This window comes from Chiloscyllium punctatum, chromosome 8 (genome assembly GCF_047496795.1).
Source record: "Chiloscyllium punctatum isolate Juve2018m chromosome 8, sChiPun1.3, whole genome shotgun sequence".
NCBI lineage: Eukaryota > Metazoa > Chordata > Chondrichthyes > Orectolobiformes > Hemiscylliidae > Chiloscyllium > Chiloscyllium punctatum.
Window position 1 is genome coordinate 8,822,954 of NC_092746.1, and position 12,916 is coordinate 8,835,869.

A 12,916-nucleotide genomic window follows, 5' to 3' on the forward strand; every position below is an offset into this window, starting at 1 on the left:
TCAGTTTGAGTACACGCTAACGCTGATCTATCCCATCTTTTTGTTGATACCTAACATCAACTTTTGGTGAACTACTCACAAATTGCAATCTGACTATGCTAGTTTTCTATCTCTCCTAGCTTGTCTATATTGTGTTCTGAAAGGCAGTTAGAAAGATGAAGGGCAATGAAGTCCAATTCAAGAAATGTAGCCCAACGCAAATTTTTTAGAGTCAGCCTGACCCTCAGGCACTCCAATGTCTCAAAGAGCAAACTGATTACTTTCCCACGCAGAGGTACTGGGAACTTTTCATTTCAGCTCAAAATACACTGGAGAAGGTTGTGATTCAATTTAATGTTAATTACTCTCTGAATCTTTTACATTCCATAGTCCAACACTACAGATACAATATACAGGTTCATAAGGTCTAAATTCTCAATCCTCTCCATTTGTTCCCATAAATATGGTCACTTTCCAAGAAATGTACTTTAGTGAAAGAAATCATGAATAGAACATGCCCAAGTTTCTGAATTGTGCAGTCAGCATGCAGCTGTATGAACTTATAAAGTTACCCCTAGAAAGTAATCCAAGTCAAATCTAGACAGCAGTACTTAATAAAAGGGAAAAATTACTTCATTTGTCTGCTTATGAATACTAACAATTGAAGCCTGATTGAAAACAGTTACAGCTATAAAATGTTCTTGTGATTTTCTCCTTCTTTGCTGAGCATTACTTGAACATAGAGTTATATGGGATTATGGAGAGCACTTGACACAGGAACAGGCCATTTGGCCCAACTAGTCCATGCCTGGTTCATTCTCTCCTTGAAACTTCTCATTTCTCCCTCAGCAGGTTGTCTGGGCTCCCCTTAAATGTATTTACATCATTCACATCAACCACTCCCTGTAGCGGCAAATTCAAAGACCTTCCAATCTTTTGTCAAATAAGTTTCTTCTGAATTCCCTTTTGCATTTCTTGGTGAATATCTTTTATTCATGACCTTGAGTTAATCTGTGCCCCACAAATGGAACCATCTCTTCATATCTGCTCTATCGAAAAAAAGTCTTAATTTTAAGGACCTCTATTAGTCATCCATCCACTTTCCTATTTAGAGGAAGGACCAGCCTGTTATAGAGTCATAGAAGTGTACAACATGGAAACAGACCTTTCATTCCAAATCTAGCCCCAGTTGCTAGCATTTGGCCATATCCTTCTAAACCCTTCTGATTCATGTACTCATCCTTTTAAATGTTGTAACTGTAGCAGCCACCACCCCTTTCTCTGTCAGCTCATTGTCTACATGCACCAACCTCTGCATGAAAAAGTTGCCCTTTAGGTCCCTTTTAAGTCTTTCCCCTCTCAACTTCAACTTATGCCCTCTAGTTCTGGACTCCACTACGCTGGGGAAAAGACCTCGGCTATTCACCCTAACCATGCCTCTCATAATTTTAAGAACTTCTGTAAGGTTCAGCCTCCAATGCTCCAGTGAAAATAGCCCCAGCTTTTCCCTGTAGCTCAAACCCTCTAACCCTGGCAACATCCTTGTAAACCTTTTCTGAACCCTTTCAAGTTTCACATCATCTTTTCTATAACAGGGAAACCAAAATTGAATGTAGTATTCCAATAATGGCCTTACCAATGTCCTGTCCAGCTGCAACATGATCTCCAAACTCCGATACACAATGCACTGACCAATAAAGGCAAGCATACCAAACACCTTCTTCGCTATCCTGTCTACCTGCGACTCCACTTGCAAGGAACTATGAACCTGCACAATTTTCCTATTATGCATACCCATTTGTTTTTGATTTTATCCCTATAAGTTTTCTCCACGTCCTCTTCCGTGCTTCCTTTTTTATGATCTGGAAACGGGCATTATGCTTTTCCATTATGGAAAGGAATATCTTTGAGAATTAACTAATTATTTTACCTTGAGGACAATGGAAAAAGTTTCTGGTGGTTCCATAAACTTGAGGTGGGCGAGGGGTTGTTGGAATTAAGATATCACACTTACCAAAATAGATCACCTCTGTCCAAAATACATATTATGACTATTTCTTGTTCAGCAGTATGTTCCTGACAAAAAAATAATAGAAATCCATTCAATGCTTTTCATCAGGGAGAAGGTACAGAAGCCTGAACACATGTACCAGCCGGTTTCAAAACAGTTTCTATCCTACTGTTGTTAGAATACTGAATGGACTCACAAACTCTTAACTCTTAACACCCCAACCCTCCTCTCACTTATCTCTCCACCCCTCAGTCTCTCTGCCTGTATTCCTGATGAAGGGCTTTTGCCCGAAATGTCGACTTTACTGCTCCTCGGATGCTGCCTGAACTGCCAGGAATCAACTTTGTCTACTCAGTACCAAGATGGACATTCTGAAACAGCATTTCAATTGGACTGATAAGTGTGTGTAATTGTTTCAGCACAATGCTGCATCTTTATACTATGTTCAATTTAGCAGGGGTGTAGGCATAAGATGAGAGAACATAGGAGCAGATTTAGGCTACACAGTCATTCAAGTCTGTTCCACTATTCGAGCATGGCTGTTGATATGTTTCTTAACTGCATTCTCCTGCTTTCCCTCCATAATCTTTGATTCTGTTTCTCACGCAGAACCAATCTCTGTCTTATATACATGAGGAGAAGATAAGGACTGCAGATGCTGGAGTTAAGAGCTGAAAATGTGTTTCTGGAAAAGCACAGCAGGTCAGGCAGCATCCAAGGAGCAGGAGAATCGATGTTTCGGGCATGAGCCCTTCTTCAGGAATAAGAAATTTCCTGAAGAAGGGCTCATGCCCGAAACATCGATTCTCCTGCTCCTTGGATGCTGCCTGACCTGCTGTGCTTTTCCACCAACACATTTTCAGCTCTGTCTTAAATACACTCAATGACTTGGCCTCCACAGCCTTCTGTGGAAGTTAGTTCCACAGATTCACCATACCCTGGCTGAAGAAATTTCTCCTCATCTCAGTTATAAAGGGTTGTCGCTTCACTCAGATTGTGTCCTGATTCCTAGTCTCTCCTGCTGGTATAAACATCTCCTGCAGTTCTGCTCTACCCAGACCTCTCGGCATTCTGTAAGTTTCAATGAGATTGCCCCTCATCCTCCTAAATGCCATCAAGTCCTCAACCACTATATGACAAACCCTTCATTCCCAAGATCATTCTTGCAAACCTCCTCTGAACCCCCTTCAAGTCAAGCACATCCTTCATTAGATATAGGACACAAAACTGTCCACAATATTCCAATGTAGTCTGACCAGAGCCTTTTACAGCCTCGACAGTACATCCTTATTCTTGGATTCTAGCCTCTCAAAATGAATGCTAACCTTGCATTTGCCTTCCTAACTGCCAATTGAACCTGCATGTTAACCTTAAAGGAATCCTGAAATAGGACTCCTAAGTCCCTTTGTGTTTCAGATTTCTGAAGCCTTTCTCTTAAATAAAACAGTCTATGTCACTATTCTTCCTACCAAAGTGCATAACCTCCTACTTTCCTATATTTTCTTCCAGCTGCCATGTTTTTGCATACTTTCTGAGTTTGTCCAAGTCTTTCTGTAGCCTTCTCACTTCCTCAACACTATCTGTCCCTCCACCTATATTTGTGTCATCTGCAAGCTTAGCAACAGTGCCCTCAGTTCCTTTGTCTAGATCATTAGATTAGATTAGATTACTTACAGTGTGGAAACAGGCCCTTCAGCCCAACAAGTCCACACTGACCCTCCGAAGAGCAACCCACCCAGACCCCTACATTTACCCCTTCACCTAACACTACGGGCAATTTAGCATGGCCAAATCACCTAACCTGCACATTTTTGGATTGTGGGAGGGAACCGGAGCACCCGGAGGAAACCCACGCAGACATGGGGAGAATGTGTAAACTTCACACAGGCAGGAATTGAACCCGGGTCTCTGGTGCTATGAGGCAGCAGTGCTAACCACAGTGCCACCATGCCGCCCATTGTGCCACCGTGCCGCCCATAATGTATCATGTGAATTGTTGTGGTCCCAACACTGAACCTTATGGAACTTCACTAGTCACTGGCTGCCATCCTGAAAAAGACCCCTTTATGCCTAATCTAGGTCTTCTGCCAGTCAGCCAATCCTCCACCCTTGTCAGTACCTTGTCCTTAACATAATGGGCTCTTATCCTGAGTGGCACCTTGTCAAAGGCATTCTGGAAATCCAATAAAATCATGTCTACTGTCTAACTTGCTCATTAACTTCTCAAAGAATTCTAACAGATTTGTCAGGCATGATGTCCCCTTGGTGAACCTGTGTTGATTCAGCACCATTTTACCATGCACTTCCAAGTACTCCACAATCTCATCCTTAATAATGCACCCAAAGATCCAACCAATGACTTAACTGCCTATAATTTCCCATCTTCTGCCCTGCTCCATTCTTAAGCAGGGTGTTATGGTAGCCATTTATCAGTCCTCTGGGACCCTTGCTGACTGAAAAATCACCACCAAGGCCATCACAATCTTCTCAGCTATCTACTTCAGAACTCTGGGGTGTGATCCATCCAGTCCAGATGATTTATTCATCTTCACACCTTTCAGCTTCACCAGCAACTTCTCCCTAGTGATGACTGCAGTCACCGCAGTGCTGCAACTTTTTTGACGTTCTGGTGTGCTCCTGATATCTTCCACCATTAAGAATGATGCAAAATATCTATTTGGTTCTTCAGCTATTTCTTTGCTCCCTCGCTCTTACTACTTCTCCAGTCTCATTTTCTATGGTCCAATGTCTACTGTTTCCTCTCTCTTACTTTTTAGATATCAATAAAAAAACTCTTGCAATCTTCTTTTATATTACTAGCTAGCTTACCCTTATACTTCATCTTCTCCCCACTTATTTGTTCTCTGCTGGGTTTTTTTGAGGCTTCCTACTAATCTTCAACACGTTGTTGTTTTTTTACCTTTATGCTGTCCCTGACCTCCCTTGTCAGCGATGGTTGCCTCATCCTCTCCTTACTCTGTGTCTTCTTCCATGGGATAAGTTTCTGTTGTGCCTCCAAAATTACCCACCGAAACTCCTGCTATTACTGCTCACTTATCTTCCCTGCTAGGGTCCGTCTCCAATCATCTCTTTGCAATTACCTTTACTCAGTGGCAATGATAGACAGTTAGCCACACTTGGATGATGAGGAATAAAATATTTACCAGGCTATCCCAGATCGAACATTCTCATAAATTCTACTTAATATTTCCTACTTGACTCAAGGCCGCACTCATCTTCTTATTTTCTTCTGTCGGATAATATGTTTCAGTTCCTAAACAGTTCCTAATCAGTTGTCTGTGATACTTTTTGCAACTTACATAAGTTACATTCTTGACAAAACATCTTCAGTTCCCCTATTTTCCCCATTAATGTGAACAATATTGAAGTAATAAGGCTGTAACAGAAAATTCCATTGAAAGTCCGGCATTTTAGATTTTGAATTTTTTTCCACATAATCTAAACAATATGAGTGAATGCATACTAAGATTTCCTTGTAGCCATGATGGACATATAGCAATTGAGGGTTCTTTTTCCATGGTAAAGCATCTCTTTTATTATGAATTTAGCTTTTTTTTTAACAAAAACAAGCCATTGGCTTCTCTATACATAATTCATTTTCTTGTACCTCGAATTCATTAGCAGCAATGAAGGCTGTTGTGAAATTAGGGGCAGCCAACATTAGCTAATTGATGAAAATTATAGAAAGCCACTCAAAAGCTGCTAAGAACTTCACACTACCTGGATTTGATTTTGTGAAAATTTCTCACTTAGTTGTAGCGCCAGGAACTTCCACCAGAGCTTGTATATTTGCAATTACTCTTAGGCTCAGGCACAAACACAACTGGAGAATTTCACTTGCTTTGACCGTGTTCAATTAGGCAACTTTTTAACATTTATTGGATTTCAGCTTCCATCTCATTGAGTTCCTGTAGACCTAAACAATAATGATGCTGCTTAACAGGAAATTACCAGCTGAAGTCCTCATGACTGGGACGAATAGTACATTCAGAGGCATTTTAGTAACATCCAATACCTTTCCAATGTTCTATGTCACATCCTGTATTTTATCAACATAAGAACATAAGAACGAGGAGCAGGAGTAGGCCGTCTGACCCTTTGAGCTGCTCTGCCGTTCAATAAAATCATGGCTGCTCTTTTCATGGATTCAGAATCACTTACCTGCACTCTCACCAAATCCCTTAATTCCCATATTGTTCAAAAAAGTATCAACCTTAGCTTTAAAAATGTTTACTGAATTAGCGTCAACTACTTCACTGGGCAAGGAATTGTGTAGATTCACAACCTTCTGGGTGAAGATGTTCCTTCTCAATTCAGTACTAAATCTGCTCCCTCTAGTTTCACCCGCCAATGGAAACATCCTCTCTGAAGGGCTTTTGCCGGAAACGTAGATTTTCCTGCTCCTCGGATGCTGCCTGACCTGCTGTGCTTTTCCAGCACCACTCTGATCTAAACTGTACTTCTATGTTACCTATTCCCTTCATAATTTATACTTTTCTATCAGATCCCCCCTAATTTTCCAAATTCCAATGAATACAATCCCAATCTACTCAGTCTCTCCTCATAAGCCAATCCCCTCAACTCCAGAATCAACCTAGTGAACCTCCTCTGCACCCCCTCCAGTGCCAATACATCCTTTCTCAAGTAAGGAGACCAAAGCTGCATGCAGTCCACCAGGTGTGGCCTCACCAGCACCTTGTACAGCTGCAACATAACCTCTCTGTTTTTAAACTCAATCTCTTTAGCAATGAAGGACAAAACTTCATTTGCCTTCCTAATTACTTGTTGTACCTGCAGACCAACCTTCTGTGATTCATGCACAAGGACACCCAGGTCCCTCTGCATAGCAGCATGCTGCAGCCTTTTACCATTCAAGTAATAATCCGTTTTACTGTTACTCCTGCCAAAATGGATGACTTCATATTAATTAACATTGTATTCCATCTGCCAGACCTTTGCCCACTCACTCAATGTAGCTATGTTCCTGTGCAAAGTTTTACAGTCCTCTGCACACTTTGCTCTGCCACCCAGCTTAGTGTCATCTGCAAACATTGACACCTTACACGTGTCAGCTTTTCTGAACTGTTTTAACAACCCACTATTTGCACAAACATTGCAGGTAAGGGAACAAACAAGTAACCTGCAAGTTGGAGGGATGTGTATTCCCCACCCCCAGCTGGATACATCTTCATGTTTAAGAAAAGTGCTAACAAGTGGTGAGGTCCCAGTGGCAAGTTTGTAGCAAATTAACAATAGATTCTGTTTGAGATCATGATTTCTCTATTCTGCATATTTCTGGCAGCTGCATGTAATGCCCATGTTATTGCTCTCCCCAATGTAGTGATGGTGGGTCCTGCCAGATGTAGTCAGAAGTGGTGCATCCTCATTTTTCCCGCAGTCTGGCATCCTCATATCACATTGACTGCTTCTATGGAATTGAAATTCGCAGCCATCAATTCTGAGAAGAAAATCTACAAAATCTTGTCTCTCAATAATTTAAAGTCACCAAATTGCTTGCTATCTCAGGTATTATGCATGTTTTATTATGGCTCCTCAGCCTGTCAAGAAGCATTCTTAAAGCATTTTTAAAGCCATTCCTAAAATAGTGTACAAACTCTGTTTATGCAACCTACATAATGCAGGTGCGTATTGAAGGCTGGCAGATGTAAAATAAAAGTCTCATGCTTGCTTCGAAGAAGCATACCTATAAAATTTCAGAAAGCTGTACATTGTCAGTCACTGACAAGACTAATCCTGTGATGGAACACACTCTCATGTGCTATAGGAATGTGTATGGTCTGCTCACAGAGCCCTTTAGGAATCTCAATCTGCAGAGACAGCTGTCTTTGGACTGGTTCAAACATGAGGATCTGATCCTGCACACGTGAGTGACAATGTACAGATAAGTTCGAATGGCGTGTTTCGACTGTGAATGCACCTGTCTACAGTACAGTCTTTGATTGTCCTCTTCATTTTGAACATGGAAATAGGGAGGGATATTCATTGATACACCACCTCGTTCTGTTAAAGAAACAACCAAAGATCACAACCCAAAGCTTGAATAACTGTTCAAGGGAATTGTTAGGGTTTCCCTGAAATGTCTTTGTTCAAAACAAAATGTTACAACAGTGAGTATATAAGTAGTACAAAAACACTTTGAAAGGGAGATGTTAATAATAAATAGGCTTTTCTTCCAGTGTCTTTCAGACAGGCACTTAGCCAAGTGGATGATGCTTTGGCCAAGAGATCTCATGATCACATAATGATAGCTGTCATCAAATATATTGCTAGGTTTTGATAAATGTGTATGTGAGGTTATTTGTTATTGATAAAGCCATGATGAACTGAAAAATATTACAGAACATACAGAATAATTAGTTGGTTAGAAGAGATTGCAGTCTGAATGGATAGATTGAAACATTTTAAATAAAAACTATGAATTGTATTTCCATACTCTGAGCTAAATTTAATGGTGGCAGCAGTGGTCCCAATCATCAGACAATTAACTATCTGGAGTTGGGGATTCTGTTCATTTAGAGACCACTCCAAGAGCTGCCAGCTACTTACAGATCTAGTATCTCTTCAGTCCCAGCGGTGCTACTGTGTGCAATGGCCATTGCAGTGATTGCAGCTAGCCAAGACCATGCTGGGCAGCTGTCTGTGAGGAGTTTGCACATTCGCCCCTTGTCTGCATGGGTTTCCTCTGGGTGCTCTGGTTTCCTCCCACAATCCAAAGATGTGCAGGTTAGGTGAACTGGCCATGCTAAATAGTGTCAGGGGCATTAGTCAGAGGTAAATATAGGATAGGGGAATGGGTCTAGATTGGTTACACTTCAGAGGGTCAGTGTGGGCTTGTTGGGCTGAAGGTCCTGTTTCCATACTGTAGGGAATCTATCTAACCTAGGACCAGTAAGGTAGAGTAGTTCCTGGAAACAAGGTAGGTGGTGTTTGGTTCACTGGTGCCAGTCACAGTCAGATAGGCTATGCAAAAACGTCATTAGTGAGGACAGCAGGTGTACTGGTGGGGGAAGGTGTTTCCATTGGGATGGTCCTTGCTGCCAAGAGGACCCTCAGTGATCCATAGTGTCTAATCAGAGGGCTGACTCTACAGCATGCATTCTCCTAAATTCACGAGTCCACACCTTTTATTTCAGGTCTTTCTCACTCTGCATAATGCATCAATCCCACCCCATGAACTGCAGGTCATAGAATACGGAATAAACAGTGGGACAAGGTCTTTAAGTAGTCATAATTGCCCTTTTAATGGCCTTTTACATTTGAACATGTAATTTGGAGCAGGAATAGGCCATCCAGCCCTTCAAACCCATTCTTCTACATTTTTAAGATCATAGCTGACCTCATTGTGCCCTGAATTCCACTTCCATGTCTATCCCCTATATCCTTTGACTCCCAACAATCTATATCTAGTACAGTCTTAAAAATATTCAATGATGCTGCCTCCACTGCTCTCTGGGGAAGGAAATTCCATAGACTAATGATGATCTAATGGAAAAAAATCTTCTATCTCCTCAGTTGGCCTCTGGGCAGAAAAGCTAGACTCTACCTCTGATATCCCTGACTGAATCATGGAGTTGTGATCGGCATCCAACCTTCTGCTTCTCAGCTAGTAATTGCAGGCTTCCTCCCAGGTCACTCTCACTAGATGAATTAAACTCCTCCCTCTGCCTCATACACAGAGTGGAATCTAATGACTCACCCAGCAGTGGGTCTATAGACAGGCAAACACTTAATCTGGCAGGAGGCTGCTGAGTAGGGACATGGCTGTTTTCGTAGGATCAGAAGATATATGATATCGGATCAGAATTAGGCCATTCTGCCAATTGAGTTTGCTCCAACATTCAATCATAGCTGATATGTTTCTCAACCCCATTCTCCTGCCTTTTGCCTGTAACCCTTGATCCCCTTACCAATCAAGAACCTATCTATCTCTGTCTTAAATACACCCAGTGACTTGGCGTCCCCAGCCCTCTGCTGCAATGCGTTCCACAGATCTGGAAAGCACAGCATGACAGTATGGTAGGGCAAGATTCAAGGGAGATATTCAAATGGGAACTGGACAATTACATGAAGAGGAGAAATTCGCAGGGCTACAGCAGATGTGTGACAATAGTGAGTTGCTGTTGCAGAGGCTCAGCAAAGACATATTCAGATTGAATATTCTCCACTGTGTTATAAAAATATATAATTTTATGAATGCAAATTTTTATTCCATAGCTTTTGGGTTTTGACACCAAAATAGTGTCTATGCCACTCACATTTTGATGAGTGCATTAGTGTAAGTGTTAAGATTCATACAAAGAAAGTGGACGGAGTAAAATATTATGATGTCAGTTCATATAAGACTGATTTGACACCAGAGCTGCCATTTTGAACTATTATGCTGGCTAACACACTCTATTCATCTTGCACAGGTACAGAAAAGACACCAACTCATCAGTGTTGTCCGAATTGTAGTTAGGGGCTTATTATTTTCCACTGACTTTGAGTTTGGGGTACATCACAGAAGCTGTTACATTTCGTGAAGTCTGCAGGAAGTGATGCAGCATGTGGATAATTACAAGACTCTGGGAATACCACATTCTCCCAGATATGTGGGTCATAGTTGCAATGATCTTTAGGCTGCAGCATGAGATGGGGAGGGTGCAGGGGCACCAACTAAGAGGACAAGCTGCTTACACAGAGAGAAGGTGGAGGGGAAAACGAGTATTCAGCCATTTAGGGTACTCTGGGAGCACTTTTCTTATTTTCACTTAAGCCAGGATGAGTGTATATGTTGCCTGTGATTCACGAGGAGGCACTCAAAGAAATCTGCCACCTCTTAGAAATAATCCTGCAGCCTCATAGTGCTGTCAGTGGCTGAGGAGACTGTGACCCAGAATTTCCCTGCTTTGGGACACTTCCAGGTTGGAACAGGCGACATATCCAGCATCTCCCAGTTCATTCTCCAATGCCGTATCAAAGAGTTCCCAGGAACAGAGAGCTCACTATAATTTCTTTGAACAGAGAGAAGCAGATGGAGTGAACAAGTGGCTAGGAGAAGATGACAGGATGTCCACGGCACAGAGTGCTTTCATCTGCATCCACTTGCTGAGCTGTTCTACAGCTGAAAGGCTTACCACTTGCTGAATGGTTCTACATACTGGTGATTTATTTCTATCCCAGCAGCAGACATGACATACGCATGTCTGTTTGTTATCCTCTCAATCTTTTAGCCACACTGTCAAACCAGGGGCTGACTAATGAGTGACAAGGTCCATCAGTTCCAAAGCTGGTTCATGACTCTAGTCTACATTCCAAGCACACATAGGAACATAGAAACTAAGTTTAACCAATCTCTCCTCATATGACAATCCTGCTATTCCCAGTAACATAAGTTGTTGGAAAAATCTCAGCAGGTTTGACAACATCTGTGAAGAGAAATCAGAGATAATGTATCAGGTCTGGTGGCCCTTCCTCAGAACTGGACACAAAACGTCAACTCTGATTTCTCTTCACAGATGTTGTCAAACCTGCTGAGCTTTTCCAGTAACTTCTGTTTCATTTCTGATTTACAGCATCTGCAGTTCTTTTGGTTTTTATCTGTGATTCCCAGTATTAGCCAAGCAATCATTCACTGCACTTCATCTCTTAGTATATCCTCTCTTAGGCACAGAAATCAAAACTGCACACAATACTTCAGGTGTTGATATACACTCAAGTTGTCAACACCATCCTGAAATCTCCTTGCATCCTCTTTGCAATTCACACTCCAGTCCAGTTTGGTGTCATCAGCAAACTTGAAAAAATTGCATTTGATTCCCTCAACCAAGTTACTTATACCTGTTGTGAAAGCTGGCATCCAAACACTAATCCCTGTAATATATCATTAGTCACAGCCCACCCCCCAGAAAAAGGACCCATTTATTCCCACTCTCAACTTCTGATCTGTCAACCAATTCTCAATCCATGCCAACATATTACTTCTCATCTTGTGAGTTTTGATTTTGCCCAGTAGCCTCTTATATGGAATCTTATCAAAAATCTTCTTGAAATCAATATACACTGCAATCAACAGTTCTCCCTTATTCATTCTCCTAATTACAAGCTCAAAAAACTCTAGCTATCTCGATAAAAATGATTTTCCTGCCTTAAACTCAGGCTGACTTTGTTTACAACCATTAAAGCATTCCAAATTATGTTATCATGTCTTTTCTAATAGAACCTAACATTTTCCCCACTACCGATGTTAGGCTAATTGATCTAGTTCTTCTCTCCCACCTTTTATAAATAGTGGGGTTACATTTGTTACTGTCCAATCTGTAGGAACTGTCTATAAAATTTTGGATATGACGAACAAAGCATCTATTATTTCAAGGGTTGTTTCCGCTGGTACAATGGGATGCAGATTATCAGGCCCTGGGAAGCTGTCAGCTTTCAACTCCATTAATTTCTATAACACCTTTTATAAGATGTGGAGGTGTCAGTGTTGGACCGGGGTGGACAAAGTCAGACGTCACATGAGACCAGGTTATTGTCCAATTTGTGATTTCAAATATACCTGTTAGACTATAACCTGGTGTTGTGTAACTTCTGACTTTTAGATAACTAATATTAATTTTCTTCAACTTGTCCCTTGGCCAGAATGCACAGAATGAAAAACATCTTGAACAGATAATGGAGCAAAATTCCATTGTCTTAACTTCACAGTAAGAATTTTCTTCCATTTACTTGAGTGGGTGTTCCAATTCATATTGGTCTGTTGCATCCTCTACAACCTGGTCATCACAATGACAATCCCATTACTACTAGGGATTTGGCAAGCACCTCAGGTGAAGTAGAAGAAGGAAGAGAGGGAAGAAAAAGGGGGGAGGCAACTGGCTTATTTACCTTCCAGCTAGTCTATCC